The sequence below is a fragment of the Benincasa hispida genome, chromosome 4 (assembly GCF_027475165.1).
Source record: "Benincasa hispida cultivar pf3 chromosome 4, pf3_genome.v1.1, whole genome shotgun sequence".
Taxonomy (NCBI): Eukaryota; Viridiplantae; Streptophyta; class Magnoliopsida; order Cucurbitales; family Cucurbitaceae; genus Benincasa; species Benincasa hispida.
In genome coordinates this window covers 1221565-1240188 of record NC_143481.1, presented here as the reverse complement: position 1 = coordinate 1240188, position 18624 = coordinate 1221565, and positions in this window count along the sequence as shown.

The window sequence follows — 18624 nt, the reverse complement described above, 5'->3', positions numbered from 1 at the left end:
CATACCTTGCAAGTCAGTTCTAGCCTCTGCCTCGGGGCAAAGACTCCTGCTGGATGCGCTCGAACTCTTGTTGCAAAGACTTCTGCTCAAACTTAAAAGCTCTATTGGTAAGCTCCATAACCAAAGCCTCTAAAGACATACCTGACCCTGAAGACTGAATGTGAGTCGACTGGTATGGTGCTACGAAATCTTCGCTACCAAAGCTCTGTTACTATCTTGAGTATCCATGGTCAAAGGACTCATTTCGCTAAGAATGGTGAGGCTCATATTCCTAAGGACCATAATACCCCTCCTCGGAGAATCCACATGGTGTTGGCATCCACTATAATCTCAAGCATGCTTATGTGGGATACCCCTCGAGTAGGAAACTCCTGCAAACCTCTACTTGTTGTGATCTCTTTTAAACCAAGTGGCCAACCAAGGAAGTCAACTCAGCAAGCTCGTGGTGAAGGCCACTCACCTCGTCATCAAAATTTGGCCTTTGGACGTCAAAAACTAATTCATAAATTCTATCATGCTTAACTGACACAAAAAGAAAACAAATCAAAGCAAAATAAGCTTTAACTAAGAATTAACTTAGAAGAACTAATTGACTTTTCCGGTAACGGTGCCAATTTGGCAACGTGGCATTTACCGTCACCCGGAACTAACTACTTATACTAACTGGTAGTTTAGAGGAATGAATTTACCCAATGTAATTTAGATCATCAACCCAATTTATGATTTAAACTTCTTATTTATGCTTAGCTCAATTGATTGGAATCCAAACCAATGGTCTTAATTATCTAATTAATCAAAATGCACAGAAAATGAATCTGCTCTATACAAATTAACAAATCGCATTAAGTCCTGGGGCTTACACTAAGATGAGTGTTTAACTTCCAACGTCTAATTAAACAATCAATACGGTTTTTTTTTCTCTAAATTGCTAGGAGCAGTCCTTTTTGCCTAACTAACCTATTGCTTCCAATGGGATTAACTTATAAATATGTGTCAGATATTACAAGGTAATCACAAAGCATTAGAATCACAAGATAAAATTATTAGGCGTCAATCAATAATTAAAATCATGCAATTCATAAATATAAATTTGGATCAAAACCCATAAACAAGTTTGTACACATCATTAAATTGAAATCTCAGAAAATTACATCGAGTTCCTCCAAATCCCTAAACTAAGAAACCAAAATCTTACCTTCCCATGGAGGATGAGAAGCTACAATTCGGCATCTACTCGATAAATTACTAAAGAAATGCCCAAATAACAAGTGGAAGAAGGAAGAAAGGGGAAAAAATGGCAGAAGGCCGAAGATGGGCGTCTCGTCTGCCTTAAAATGAAAAACTGATATTTATAGAACAACATCACAATGTTGCAACACTGCTCTGCTTTGCAGCGTGCTACCGTCTTCAATTCGTAGTGTTGCAACGCTGGCCTGTTTCACCCAAAATAGGTAGCTATTGCCTTATATTGTTGAGCAACGCTCTGTCTAGGGGTGTTTTCATCCGTTCACATCCCTTTGAAGTCCGGTTGCTCAAATTAGCTCTTTATTGCTCCAAATTAACCCCAATTAGCTCATAACAACTGATTTTACCTCCAAGATGCTCAATACCTACAAAATCATCAAATAAACACATTAAACATATAACCAAGAATTAAAAAGATGAAATTAGCGCATTTTCTTGCTATCAGTCACCAGGATAAGGTACCCAACCTTATTCATCTACTACAGACCATTTAGGTTATCATTTAAACATGATCCACCCGTATGTCTCTACATACATGTTTAAATTAGATAAAATTACCTAAGATCTTTGTTTATTGGATTAAGTGTATGCTCATAAAATAACAATTTATTTATAGAGAGTTTACAAACTACAAGAATACAAGAGAGATTTAGGACACCAATTCAACAAGTGAGAGGTTGAGGCCTCAATGTTCAAGACCCGGAATCAGCTATTAAGGGAGCAATTAATCTACTTTTCCTAAGGTCGAGAAAGGAGTGAATTCCATTTTGTGTAGTTTTATTTCCAACTCCTTACTCGGACAAGTCCCCAAAATGGTAGGCTTGTTGAGCCGGCTAACAAGGCCACTCTCATCCATAAAAATCAAAGGATTGCCCTCATAAACAGGAGTTCACAACTAACTCAGGATTAAGGTCAAGTCACCTATGGTCATCCTTGTGAAATGTACGTCTCTTATAGCAACGGTGTTTATTGAGAGACATTCATTTCACGGTCTGGTCTTATACAAACTCTTCGTATAGAATACTCCCACTCGCATGTCTCCTTATGAACGATCTAGTTCAAATCATTTGTAGCACTTTACAATAATTGTAACATCTACAAAGCAAGCCATATTTGTAATATCACTAGGGTAAGGTACCTCTTTATCCATCTACTACAGACGATTTAGGTTACTACTTAAACATGATCTACCTGTATGTCTCTACATTCATGTTTAAGTTTCATAAAATAACCTTGGATCTTAGTTTATTGGATCGAATTAATGTAGTCTAAACATTAATAAAATACCTCTTATTTTTTTAGATATATAATTTGTCTTTACAAACTACAAGATACACTCGATTTAGGACATTAACTCCAACACAAAAATATGCTTTGAACATAGGAAAACTTTTAGGATAAAGGCATGCGTTGGACTAGGAGGAAATGAGTAAAATTGGCCAAGGGTTGGGAGTGAGGGTTGAACGCATAGTAAGAAAATTGGAAATTTGACTAAGTGTTAGGAAGAAATGAGTGGGATACAATCCTTGAAGCATGTTTGAACAAGTTCAACTCGTCTCTCTTAAGTTGAATGCATACTAGTATATAGAAGCACATTTGGACGCATAGTCCATGGAGAAATTGAAGGATTAACCAAGTATTAAGTATGTAAGAAGTAAGGGCTCAACCTTGGTTGGAAGTAGGAATGAGTCCAACCCATCACCTTAATATTGGTAGGATAGTTAGAGTAATGTTGGTAGAGTAAATGGAATAATATTGGTAGCATAGTGAAAGAAATCGTGCATGAGGATTTCCATGAGCAGCGGAAAGATCATTCCAAATTACAATCATGTATGAACATTACAATTACAGACATAAACACAAACATACGAATATGCATTCATTACAGAAGTTACAGCATGATACAACAAATACTCAAGGAGAAATCTACAAACATTTGTAGACTCATCTCCACGCTCCTTTGTCACGAATGCTCGAACACAGCAACCTCGAACGCTCGAACAACACAACTGCTACATAGCACGAACACCGCGCACTCGAACTCAACGATTGCCTCCGTCACAAACACCCCAATGGCATGAACGGCCTTCACAGAACTTCAACGATGTTGAGTTGAGTATGACACCACCAAGAAGGTTACCTTGGTATTCTCGGTGTGAGAATCCAGAGAGTGGGCACTATGCGGACTTGGTTTGAGGCAGAAGACGGAATAAACAACAATCATGTAAACAATTGAACAAGTGGGGGAAGGCAGAACCTATCGTATAGGTTGATGCCCAATCGTTTAACAAAAGCTAAGCGATCGTTTTGCCCATCGCTTAGTTATGTGCATGTCGCCTACAAACACTATATGATCATTTACCTTAGTCAAGATGTCACTTAGTAAATTCTATTTACTTGACAACTTCCGTGAGATTATTTTCGGAGAGAGAAAATCTCAAAAAACAATTTGCCAAAAAACTTAATAAATTAGGAAAAAAAATTTCCTTTTATCTCACGATTACCATGAAACCACCAATAACCTCTCACTCAATTGGTTATTAGAGAAAAAGATTTAATTATCCAATAATTAATATTATTATAAATATAATTGATAACCAACTTATCATTCTATATTTATAACATATAGTTTTAATATTTCATCTCATGAAACATATAAACCATAACTCTTTTTTTATTCCATGGCATTTAATGTAAATCTCATTTACATTAATCCTCCACTAGATATATCTCATATATCGTACCGATCATATCATATATAATCAAATTATCTCTTGTTAATTTGAACATTTCAAATCAACACCAAGAACTGATCCTTAATTGAATCCATTGAGCTACCAAGGGAACCTTATGGACCTGTAGCTTGAAGCTCCAATGGTAAGTGAATAACTGACTAAACTCTTTAGTCACGGGACCCACCATCCATTAACTGCCGAAACTCCACTAAAGACCGATAGTTGAACTCTCCTTACCACAGATATATTATGTGTCCATCTTAACCAATCAGCAGTGCAACAACCCTTCACAGATCGCTCGTAAGTATAGCTAGGCCAATAACCGTTATGCCCCTGTAGTTACATCTAATTCCTTAAGTACCACTGATCCCTCTAATGAACATCAGACATAGTCTTACTATGACTGAGTCCTCTCTTCCAAAGAGAAGTTGTGGCCACTATGTTCAAGCCCCAGAATCAGCCCTTAAGGGAGCAATCTCTCTACTTATCCCTGCTACAGAAAATGAGTGAATTTCATCTTGTGGATTGAGTTCCCAGCTCCAAGATCAGACAACTCCTCAAAAAGGTAGGTATGTTGAGTTGGCAATCTAGCCACTCTCATCCATACTAATCAAAGAACTGCCCTTAAAAGAAGGAGTTCCCAAAACACTTAGGATTGAAGTCGTGTCACCTATGGTCATTTCGGTGAGATGTAAGTCTCTAGTATCAACGACGTTATATACAGAGTCTAGTCATCTGTGGTTCTGGTCTTACATAAACTCTTTGTACAGGACACCCCCGCTCACACGTCTCCACATGAATGGTCAGAATCTACCATCTGTAGTAGTTTACAACACTTACAAACCTCTACAAAGCGGGTCGTATCGGTAGTGTCATTAGGATTAGGTATCCCACCTTAATCCTTATACTACATACCTATTTAGGTTATCACTTAAGGCATGATCCACTTGTATATCATATATACATGCTTAAGCTCACATAAGATAACCATGGAGCTTTGTTTATTGGATATGAATAAATGCCAGAATGAAATAACAATTATTTTATTCATCAAACAATGTGTATCATTAAAAACAACGAGACTCCAAGAGAATTATGACACCAATCCCAACACATAATAGAATAATGTTAGTAGCAAAGTTCAACTCGTAGCATAGTTGAGTAAAACCCTAAGTGTTCTATGTTGAACACATAGGAAAGTAGTCAAGAAACTATGCTACAAAGAATGAGAAACCATGCTATGAGAAAGAGGAACTATGCTATGAGAATGAGAACTATGCTATGAACTTAAGTGGTGAATTAGACTATGCCATCAGGTGGCGAACTATGCTCAGGTAGTGGACTATGCCTTCAGGTGGTGAATTATGCTCAGATGGTGAACTATGCCTTCAAAGGGTGAATAGGTGGTGAACTATGCCATTAGGTGGTGAATTATGCTCAGAGGACGAACTATGCTCAGGTGGTGAACTATGCCTTCAAGTGGTGAACTATGCTCAGGTGGTGAACTATGTCATCAAGTGGTGAATTATGCACAAGTGGTGAACTATGACATCAATAGTGAATTATGCTCATGTGGTTAGCTATGTCATCAAATGGTGAACTATGCACAGGTGATGAACTAAGCTATGAACTTAAAGAGAGGTATCATGCATTGAGATAGGAGGTTACTTGGGGAGCAAAGCTAAGTTGACAACTAAAAGGGGCATATGACAGACTTGGAAGAAGTCTTAACTAAGTCTAAATAGCAGGTGGCCACATATGGAGTAAGGAGGATTCATATAAAATGTTGGGCTAAAGTAATTCGTTAGCGGCTTGTCAACTTAATTCGGAATCGATCGTCATCAGCTTTCTGTTCCATCGTGATTAATTATGCTTTCACCCAGATGCGCCCACCAAGTTGCGCCGGCTCTATGCGACAATCCTTCTTGCGATCATTGTTTTTTTGTGATCGCATTTTACACTTTGTATCACCGCATATTCTGCAAAAAATACAAAAGTTAACTTTTTCTATGCGATGAACGCATGCGACCGCAATGTTATAAACTTAATGCTTTTTGGACACAATCTTATATAATTTATCAACGCAAACCTGCATTGTTTGAGAACGGGCATTTAATAACTTAGCACTGTAATAACGTGCATTTCTGCCCGTTATCAATCAGAGAATCTGTCCCATATCTATTTAGTAATCCTTGCGTTCAACCCTGGACTTACCAGGACCCTAACAAGTCTTATACTTAGGCTTTGTTAGGAAAACTTGCATGATCATCGCATCCACACATCATTTCATCACATGATAAATCAACGCATCAAGTTTTTGGCGCCGTTGTCGGGGATTACGGTATAGATTGCGCTAACATCAAACCTCTTTGATCTTTGAAGCTTTCAACCTTTGAAGTATTGTCATTCCTCCTATGAAGGAAGAAGCAACCATCGTATGAGCGAAAGAAATGCTCCTAAGCTCAAGTACGATCCAAAGATTGAAAGAACTTTTCGCAAAAGGCAGAGAAACAGACGTAAACGGCAAAGAAGAGTTCGTAGAATGGTTGAACAACCTGAAGAACAAGTAGCGAATGAAAACAACATGATGGAAAATCCCATCCTACTGGCAAATGATCGTAATAGACCCATTTGGGATTATGCGTCACCAAATTTGTATGATTTCTCTCCAGGAATCATGAGACTAGCATTGGATGGATCAAGGTTCAAGATGAAGCCAGTAATGTTACAAATGATACAAACAACAGGATAGTTCGGAGGACAGCATGGTGAAGATCCGCACGCCTATCTACGAAGCTTCATTGAAATCTACAACACTTCTGTGTTCCCTAATATTTCCCCATAAAAGGTTCGACTCACGTTATTTCCATTTTCACTATGCGATAAAGCGAGAAAATGGGCATACTCTCTCGAACCAGAAGATAACGTCATGGGAACAAGTTGAGAAATTTATGAAGAAGTATTTCTCTCCCACAGAAAATGCCAAATGGAGGAAATTGATCACCAATTTTGAACAAGAAGAAGATGAATCGCTCAGTGACACATAGGCGAGATTCAAGAGACTAGTACGCGATTGCTCACACAATAGAGTATCGAATTGCCTTCAAATGGAGATTTTCTATCATGGACTCAACTCTGCATCACAGACAGCTGCCAATGCTGCAGCAGCAGGAGGTCTTTTGGACAAAACATATTATGAAGCAAAGAATATTCTCGATTGCATCTCAAAAAACCATGAAGATTGGCAAGAAAGCGATCAAAGAACGAAGCCCAGAGAAGGTAATTTGAGTAATTGTGCCATCGCATCGTTACAAAATCATATGAATGCGATGATAAACTTGTTGCAAGGCATCGCATTAAACAATTCAGGAGCTCGAAATGGGCAAGTCAATGTGATAGAGTAAACAAGCACCAACTTTGTCTTATGTGAAGAATCGCATTCTTTTGAGGAATGCCAACAAAATCCTCAATCAGTTTACTTTGTCAAAAAAAATCATTTTTCAAATACTTACAACTCAAGGTGGCAAAATCACCCTAATTTTTCTTGGAAGAACAGCCAACAGCAAGGCAATCAGCCTGTGGCTCAGAGAGAGGGACCACCAGGGTTTTTTCATAGATCTAATGGACAACAGCAAGCTAGCAGTTCTCAACCACCATCCTCATCATCCCTGGAAAACCCGTTGAAGCAATACATCGAAAAGAATGAAACAGTCCTTTAAAACCAAGCTACATCCATCCATAATTTGGAAATTCAAATGGGAAAAATTGCGAGAGAGCTAAAGAACAGACCCCAACGGACATTGCCTAGCTCAACCGAGATTCCACGCAATCCAGGGAATGCTGGGAAAGAACATTGCCAAGCAGTCACCCTAAAGAGTGGAAAAGCGGTGATAGAAGTCATAAAAGAGCCTCGCAAGACCAAGTTAAAGGAGCAACCTGTGATTGAATCAAAAAAGCCTCTATCGCAGACTGAATCAAAGGAGTCCAAGACTAAGGAGCCAGAAGATGCAACCACCTCTAAGCCTCCAGACCATGAAACATTGGAAGTGCAGCTACCTCCATTTCCTCAAAGACTGAAAAAGAAACATAACGATGAAGGCCAGTATCAGCGCTTCTTGGAAATATTGAAACAATTGCACATCAATATTCCATTCATAAAAGTGATAGAGCAGATGCCCGTGTATGTGAAATTTTTTAAGGAAATGTTCTCGAAGAAGAGAAGCACGGGAAGATTCGCCACGGTGGCATTGACACAAAAATACAACACTATAATTCCACCAAAGATGCACGACCCAGGCAGTTTAACGATACCCTGCTCGATAGGAGGAATTTGTATTGGTCAAGCATTATGTGATCTTGGGGCAAGCATAAACTTAATGCTCCTTTTAATTTTCAAAAGATTGAATGTGGGACAGCTAACACCCATAACGGTAACTCTTCAACTTGCTGATAGATCCTTGGTGCACTTTGAAGGGAAATTAAAAGATGTCTTGGTAACAATAGACATATTCATTCTACCTGCAGACTTCATTCTCTTAGATTATGAGGCGGATAAAGATGTTCCAATCATATTGGGACGACCATTCTTATCTACTGGTCATGCTCAAATAGATGTGCATAAGGAAGAAATCACGATGAGCATCAATGGAAAGAAGCTCGGGTTTAATATTATCATGGAAATGAAGTTCCTAGATGAGGAAGGCTTATCAGATTCTGATGATGAACAAACTTACGTTGAAAATTGGGAGTCCGCAAAAGAGAATGAAGAAAGAGAGGATGCGATAGCATCCATTGAGACTTACCATGCGATAACAGAGATGTTGAAGAATGACAAAATGTTGAATTTGGATGAAGAAAGAAAAGCACAGAAGCCCTCTTTAGAACAACCACCTATACTAGAACTAAAAACTCTACCAACCCACTTGAAATATGTATTTCTCGGCCAGAATGGAACCTTACCAGCCATCATATCCTCTACGTTACTTGAAGAAAAAGAAACCACGTTGATAAGTGTTTTAAAAACATATATGTTAGAGCAATCGAATGGACGCTCGCAGACATTAGAGCTATTAGCCCAACGTATTACATGCATCGAGTCTGGCTTGAAGAAAATCAGAAGGGCTCAATAGAACCTCAATGTAGACTGAACCCTGCGGTGAAAGAGGTTGTCAAAAAATAAATCATCAAATGGTTAGATGTCGGCATTATCTACCCTATCGTAGATAGCACGTGGGTCAGCCCCGTGCAATATGTTCCCAAAAAGGCTGGGATGACAGTGGTTCCTAACGCAAACAACGAATTGATCCCCATGAGGACCGTCACGGGTTGGTGGATTTGTATGGACTACAAAAAACTCAACGCGGCGACAAAGAAAGATCATTTCCCCTACCTTTCATTGATCAAATGCTCGACAAATTAGCGAGGAATGGTTATTTCTGCTTCTTTGATGGGTATGTAAGCTATAACCAAATTATGATCGCACCAGAGGATTAAAAAAAGACCACGTTCACATCTCCATATGGAACATTCGCCTTTTGTCGCATGCCTTTTGGATTATGCAATGCACCCAGTACGTTTCAAAGGTATATGATGGCGATCTTCTCCGAGTACCTTGAAGACTCGATTAAAATCTTGACTTCTCAGTCTATGGATAAACATATGAAATCTATCTGCAAAACCTAGAGAGAATACTGAAAAGATGTGAGGAAACTAATCTGGTATTGAACTGGGAAAAGTGCCAGTTTATGGTCAAGGAAGGAATTGTGCTAGGACACAAGGTTTCGAGGAATGGGTTAGAGGTGGACAAAGCAAAGATTGAAACTATAGAAAAACTTCCACCTCAGCGAATGTGAAAGCTTTGAGGAGTTTCCTAGGACACGCGGGGTTTTACATAAGGTTTGTGAAGGACTTTTCCAAAATTGCTCGACCTTTGAATGTGTTGTTGGAAGCTGATAGACCCTTTGATTTCGATTCACACTGCCTCATTACATTTAAAACACTAAAAGACGCTTTGGCTACAATGCCAATTCTACGTGCACCTGATTGGGCAAAGCCATTCGAATTGATGTGCGATGCTAGTGGATATGCAATGGGGGCAGTCTTGGCACAAAAAATAAAGACAATGTTACACCCCATTGCATATGCTAGCAAAACGCTAAACTCTACGTAGGTGAATTACACCACCACTGAAAAGGAAATTTTATCGGTGATTTTTGCAATTGAAAAATTCAGACCTTATTTGTTGGGGTCAAAAGTGATTATCCACACAGACCACTCCCGATAAGATATTTGATGACAAAAAAAGATGCGAAGCCTAGACTAATCTGATGGGAACAGAGAACCAGGTCGCTGACCATTTATCGCGATTAGAAAATCCATAAGTGGATCGCATCCAATCAGTGGTGAACGCCTCATTTCCTGATGAGCAGTTGCTTAAAATTGAAGAACTACCCTGGTATTCGAATATTGTTAACTTCTTGGTCTACAAACAATTCCCTAAAAACTACACATCTCATCAAAATAAAAGGCTCATATATGAATGCAAATTTTACTACAGGGACGATTCAAATCTCTGCAAAAGGGGACCAGACCAGATATTGAGACTCTGTATTCCAGAAACTGCTTTCCATTGCATATTGTTTCAATGTCATGAATCATCCTATGGAGGGCATTTCGGCGGACAGTGCACGGTAGTGAAATTTTTGCAATATGGGTATTACTGGCCCACTCTATTTAAAGATGCACGAGAATACTCCATGAAATGCGATAAGTGCCAATGCACTGGAAGCATTTCAGGAAAAAAAAATGTGATTCTAATGAACATCATTTTGGAGGCGAAGCTATTCGACGTCTGGAGAATAGATTTCATGGGACCATTTCCATCGTCAAATGGTCATAAATACATTCTATTGGTTATCGACTGTCCAAATGGATTGAAGTTGTTTCATGTGTTGCAAACGATGCGTCAACAGTCTCTAAGTTCTTGCAGAAAAACATCTTTACTCGTTTTGGCACCCCACATGCCATAATAAATGACAAAGGGACCCACTTTATGAATCATATTGTTAGTAAATTGTTGATCAAATATAATGTCCACCATAAGATCAATATCGCGTATCAACCCCAAACAAACAAACAAGCAGAGGTTTCTAAAGAGAAATAAAGATAATCTTAAAGAAGGTGGTGAACCCATCGCGGAAGGATTGGGCCATGAAACTAGATGATGCCTTGTGGGCATATGGACTACTTATAAGACACCCATAGGCATGTCACCATATGCGTTGGTGTTTGGAAAGGCTTGTCATCTACCGTTGGAACTTGAATATAAGGTGATATGGGCAGTTAAGAAACTTAACTTTGATCTTAAGGCTATAGAAGAATAGAGAAAAATTCAACTGCTAGAGCTAGACGAGTGGAGAATACAAGCGTATGAAAATTCCAAAATTTACAAAGAACGCACCAAGCAATGGCATGATAAACGTCTTTGTAAGAAAAACCTCAAGGCAGGTCAAAGAGTATTGCTATTCAACTTAGGCTGCGTCTCTTCCCTGAAAAACTGAAGTCGTGTTGGTCTGGACCTTTCATAATCAAGGAAGTATTCCCACATAGAGCGGTGGAATTGACCAACGAAGATGGGACCAACGCATTTAAAGTGAATGGACAAAGAGTAAAGCTATATCGTGGAGGGGATTTCCAACACGAGAAAACCTCCATTGACTTAGGTAAGCCAGAATAAAGAAGAAACACTTAGCCCCTGCGATGATAAGCAACATACATTCATCAGGGACGAAGTATATCCTCTTTTTGTTTATCTTCCAAGAATCTATTTTACTTTCTGCATATTTACTACTTTTTATGACTGTCAACTCTTTTCTTCGTACTATCTTTCAAAAGCACAACCAATCGCGTGTTTTAAGCCCATCGCATCACTCCATCACACTCGTTTATTGCAATCAAAATGATGCGGGAGAAAATTAAATTTTGGGGTTGTGTCCCTTCTTGCCTCATCTTATTTCAATTCTTGTACTTCTCAATTTCAATTTATTATTGTTGAATTATTCTACTATCGCATTCTCTCTCGTTTGGCTCAATTCCGAATTTTTTATTGCTTTATTTGGTCGCCACATTCATCCTTTGCCCATTACGACTTCGATGATGAAATATATGCTTTTTTTTCTTATCGCATGAACTAGCGTCGGATTAATTTCAGGACATTCGATTCATAAAGCATTTCTAAAATTTAGTTGGTCTGTCAGCTTTGTTATTTTCAGCTTTGATAAAGTTTTATTTCATTTCAAGATATATATATATATATAGCATTGAGATAGGATCTTGCTCGTAGTGGGATGTCCACATGACACCCGTGGGGCAAGCCAAAATGAAGGTGAGAATCGTGATCAACGCAAGAGATAAATGATCGTAACTCTACTACCAAATAAAACATGGGCATGAGTTTTGACTAAAAAGAGTGCCTTGTTTGTAGTTGGATGTCCGCATGACACCCGTGGAGGCAAACCAAAATGAAGGCTGGGCACTCGGATCAGTGCAAGATCACAAAACTGGTATCCAAATCATGCGAAGGCTAAAACCACTTGAACACCCCGGTTTGATAAAATTTGAAATAAATCATGCGATATCCAGGGAAATGAGTAAAGATTTTTTTGAAGATTAAGCTCGCGGTTCCTAAAGGTTAGGAATATTTTAGGAAGAAATTAGGATAAAAATTAATAATGACAACGGTTTAGCAGTTTGAATAAGGCATCATGAGAAGCCTAGGCAGGGTAAAGGCGAATGAAATTTTGAAAAATATTTAGTTTATGCTTGAGAGCAAGCATTGTTTTAAATTTTGGGTGTGATAACTGACAGAAATACAAGTCATTAAAGCTCAAATTATGAAAACAAATGGAGAAAGCGATGGTGAATAGGCAATATTACGATTGAATGCGCCAAACTAAAAAGAAAAATTGCGATCGCTATGCGCCAAACTAAAAGAAAAATTGCGATCGCTAACTCTCATCGCATAAAAGAAGTTAAATGGAGTTATTCTGTGCATGAACAATGCGATAGCGTGTTTTGAGTTTGCGATCCTAGGTTACCTCAAAGATGATCGCGTGATGACCTTACATAAAGGCGGTGGCCTAATGTAATAAAACGTGATGGGACGTAAATCATTAATGAGAAGAAGGCACAACAGGGTATGGAAATTAATGCTGCCCTTCCACGCAATCATTAGTGAGAAGAACTGTTTTGTCTGGAAGTCTATAAATACCAATGCTACCAAACCAGGAGGACGTCCAAGCGAGGCGAAGCTGAGGAAAGGGCATTCTTCAGAAGAAATCAATTTTTGGAGAGGTCGAGAGACTGCCGAAAATAGCACAGAGGAGAGACACCAAACCCCTGCGAGAGCAAGACATTGCTTATCTGGCTTGATACTTACACCATTCATTGTTCTGTACTTAAACACTTTATTTACAAGAATGGAAACTTCATTTCAATTTATCTTCAGTCTCTTCACACCATATATGAATAGCTAAATTTGTGAATGGGTTGAGAAGTACTTAGCTAGCATGACCTAAGTTATGCACTTTATGCGATCATTTTGTCTTATGTATGCTTCATTCATCATTTGGAGTACTTGAGAGAGTAGTCTAAAGACAGAATCTAGGCTTGAGAAAGTCAGATTAGATCGCATAAGCAAGAGTAGATACATAGAAATAAGGTCTATCTACTATTGGATCAACACCATCACGTAGAGGAAGAAATCAGGATCCATAAGCACTTTAATTCATTAATTTTGGTTGAAAAGAAACATGCTAAAAACAGAGTATAATGGGTTTCATGAATATACCTTGGTCGAACCAACGAAATCTCCATTTTCAGCTACCAAAACCTCTGAATCCTTGTGTTGACCACCACAAGATCTTCCCTACTATCCTCTTGGTACTCTAGATTGAGTTGTGGAACTCAAAATAAGATGAAATCAAAGGGAATATGGAGAAAACTCACTGAATAGAACCCATTGAAGAACACGTTCTTCATCCGGATTTTTAAGCAAAAATTCAGTCGGTTCATTTCCCTTTCTTCACTCCAATCTCTTCAATATATTGTAGACTATCATGCAAAGAGATGTGTTGCATGGGATGTAGCTCATGCTTGGAGTAAAGCAAAGGAGAATGTAGGTTCCCAGTAAGCTAGTTGAAGATGAAAAACCCATTTTTTCAGGTTTGTGTAATTTTTTCCATTTTCCATTTTCCAAAATTGATTTTAAAATAATATTTTATTTCTAAAAATAAAAATTAATTAATTTTACAAATTAATTTCTAAAATTAATTTTCTAATAAAATTAATAAATAATTATTTAAACAATTTAAATAATACTAATTAATTTAATATCTAATATTAAATTAATTTTTACACAAATTCATCTTCATATATTTAAATCATATTTAAATATATTTTTTCCAATTCCGTTTGATTCTAATTTGAACGTTTCAAATTAACTTATCACGCTACTCTAGAACTATCCATTTTCGAGCAAGTAGGGGGACCTCATGGACCTACAAATCATAGGCTCCAACAATCCAAGATTAATTGACTAAACTTATTAGACCGATCTAACCCTCATTCGTTAACTAATGGGTCACTCCAATAAAGCCCATAGTAGAACTCCCCTATAGATATATTATGTCCACTCGATATAACCATGATTAGTAAGTTAACCCTTCACAGGTTAATCGCAATAACGGCTAGGTCAAATCTCTATTTTACCCCCGAAATTACCTCTTGTTTCTTAAGTCCCCACTGATCCCCTAATGAACAATTGTTTGTGATCCAATCACAAAATCGAGTCCCTCTCATGCCAAATGAGAGGGCGAGATCCCTTGTTCAAGCCCCAGAATCAGCACTTAAGGGAATCTCTCTACTATCTCTAAAGCGGGTAAGAGTGAATTCCCTGTGTTACACCCTATGTCCCCAGCTATCTATCCAGTCTTACCCCTGAAATGACAGTCATATTGGGTCGGCGTTGTTGAGCCAACCCTCACCTATGCAAATCTAAGGGTAATCCCAAATAAACAGAAGTTCATAGTTAGCTCAAGATTAAGGTCAAGTTAACTAGGCCATCACTTTGAAATAGTCAGTCTTAAACAGTAAACAACGTTATAAAGTAAGAGTGACTCATTTCATGGTCCGATCTTGTAGAAACTCTTTTGCACAAGGACACTCTCACTCCTCATGTCCAACATGAACAAATTAAGATCACTTCGTTTGTAGCACTTTACAACTCCTTGTAACAACTACAAAGCAAGTCGTATCCAATAGTGTTACCGGAATAAGGTACCCAACCTTATCCATGTACTATAGATCATTTTGACTATTTATTCAAACCTGATCCACCTTTATGTCTCTACATAAAGCTCAAGTACTCATCCAATAGTCAAAGGACTTTTAGGTTTATTGGAGTTCTATTCAAGCAATAGACCTATTCAATAACACCTTTATTGAATTATCAGAATAAGTTCCATTGTTTACATACCACGAGTTTTAGGACATAAAACCTAACATCTACTGCATTTCATACACATCGCATGCATCCTAGACATAGGAAATGTGTCATTATGCATTGAGAAATGTAGTACTTAATATTTGTGTATAGCATGATCGCATGACTTGTACAATATCTTAAGAAATGATAGCAAAACCTCTTCTCAACCCCTCTATCACATATTTGTTACAACACCACCCTTCCATCGCTGTACATTTAATTCCATCGCATCAGAAAATCAAAGTTAAATCACTATTTACTTCCTAATCACTATCGCAATAGGATCAGAGAGCCTATCGCATATCTATTTAGTAATCCCTGCGTTCGACCCTGGACTTACCAGGACCCTAAGAAGGCTTATACTTGGGCTTTGTTAGGAAAAATTGCATGATCATCGCATCCACACATCCTTTCATCGCATGATAAATCAACGCATCATATATGCTTTGAGTTGTTATTAATAAAATAAACCTTGATTTAAATTCAGTTGTATACTTAGTTTATAAGTTCAAGTGTAACAAGTCAAGGCGGGCAGTAAGTATCATGAAAGGATGGTATTAAGTTTTTACATCTTCTGGGCAAAAGAGGTAAGCTCGGGAGGGGGTGTGACATATGCATTATAAATCACAAGATTTAGGGCGCAATCCCTAACAGTTTTCCCTATTTTATGAAATTTATGGATGAATAGAAAACAACCAAACTTCTAAGAATATTTGGACGATCCCTTAGTTATTTTTTAAAACGGTGCAACACAAGGATTTCCCAAGTTGTCCCCACACTTAGTACAATTCTCACCCAAGTACATTTAACTACGGAGTTCTGATAAAATCTGATGCATTAGTGTTGGTATGGTCGCTCCCAGTGCCTTAGTTATTCTTTGGTCTACCAAATTAAGGCTATTCATACTATAAGAAAAAACACTTACAATGGCATACAAAATGCGTTGTTAAAGGTCAAAAAGTACCACTAAAAATATTAGTAACGTTGAGACACGTGTCGCTAAGAATGCCACTGTAACCTCGTAGCTAAAGGTTTTAATGACATATTCACCACGCGCCGCTAAAAGAAAACTTTTACTTATGCGTACGCGTTACTAAAAACTCACTTTTAGCAATATATTATTTTTCGCTATTTGTCTTATACAGTGACGTTACAAGTTTGTCACTGAAAATTAAGTTTTAGTAACATATAAGACTGTTGTTAAAAGTGGATCAATGGTCATTGCAAGTATCTTTTGCAACATACGTATGCATCAGTAAAAGTATTTTCTTAATTAAAACAATAATATTCAATTTGATATATAAACTTGTTATCACTACTACAAAACTAGAGTATAATATCAATCAAAAATCGACATTATAGGGGTACTGACTGACATCGAAGAAGGCTAACTAACATTATTTATATGAATATAATAAAAGTAATATGATATTTGTATACACAACTTAATTTTTAACAAACATAATAATTAACTAATTCACTTCAACAAAAGTAATATAATTATTCATCCCTCTATAAGCTATATTCAACTTACAAAGATAAACGGAATTGGTAACTATAATAAGTACAATACTCCAAAAACCTTAAAATTACTTGTTGGCCCTAAATAATTAACTTTTCGAGCTTTATGAAGTCTCATCATCAGTTTCATCACACCCAACTTGAACTCAAGCATCTTCTTACCTTCGTCGTAAATGTTTTCAATATAACTCCATCATACTTTATCTTCTTTAAGAATTAACAAGCACTCAAGATCAACATAATAATTTTAGAGAGATCTTAGCTTGAACATGAAAATAGATACTGATAATTGCATTAAATACCAATTTTGTTCTTCGATAGAAACATATAACATGTATCAAACTAGATGCCAACAAATGTAAAAAATTGCATCCATAATTATGTGTGCAATACATTTTCAAGTTGAATTATCCTTTGATTATGAAAACAAGAAAATAGGTACCTAAACTAGAATCCACCTGAGTTGAACTATCTTTGATATGAAAGCCGAGTGTTTCTTCAAACTAAGTTGGAAATCATAACAATTCAATGGAAACAATAAACAAGTTTACAAACTTATGAACACAAAAGAACTCATTGAAAACCATTAATAAACTTTATCTACCAAGCAAGTTAAGCTTATCAAAATTAAGAGAAAAGACTAAAAGAACTCAAATTTATTTTGATAAAATGCATAAACAATAAAAACCATAAATAATAACTTAAACCAAAAAACTTATAAACACATACAACTCAATGGAGACCATAGAAAACTTATCAACACAAGCAAGTAAGTCGAAATTTAATAGAAATCATAACAACTCAATAGAAACCATTAACAATAACTAAGTTGTGACGACCAGAATTGTAGAATAATCAGAACATTCCAACACATATTCTGATCTAAATACATTAGAACAAACTAGAGTTTTAAGAAGAATATTTTATAATATTACCTTTTAAAGAGAACACATCATCCTAGTTTGAACTCATAATAATTAAATAGAAACCATAAATAAGGACTAAGTTATAACTACCATAATTGCATGATAGTCATAGCATGTACTAGCCCCAACACTTTAGAATAAACTAGAGTTATAAGAAGATGAATATTACCTTTTAAAAAGCAAGTCATGGTAGTTCGAACTCCATTTACTTATTGTACTCCTAAAATAATTACAAGATTTCTTAGACAATAAGAATAAGGTTTGAGAGCCCAAACTTTAGTTCAAAAATCTCAAAATAAAATAATGTCAAGGAGTGTTGATGTTCTTACCTTAACAAAGTCTTAAAAATTAACTTGAATGCTTCTAATTAATTTCAAAGAAAAAAGTGTACCTTCTCCACTTGCCAACTTTCTTTAAATTTCTTTGATTGTCTTTTGTTGGGTTAGATGTATCTTCCCCATTTGTGTCGTAAACATTAGCAATGAAACTAATATGTTGCACATAATAAAGAAAAAAATTAACATTTACATTATAAATAATAGTTATAGCACAAATAAAACCCACAACATACTAGCACACAATTTCAAACCTTCAACCAGTTTTCATCAAGCCAAACAATTCAAACCTTTCTTTGTTATTCATATAAATATATTTT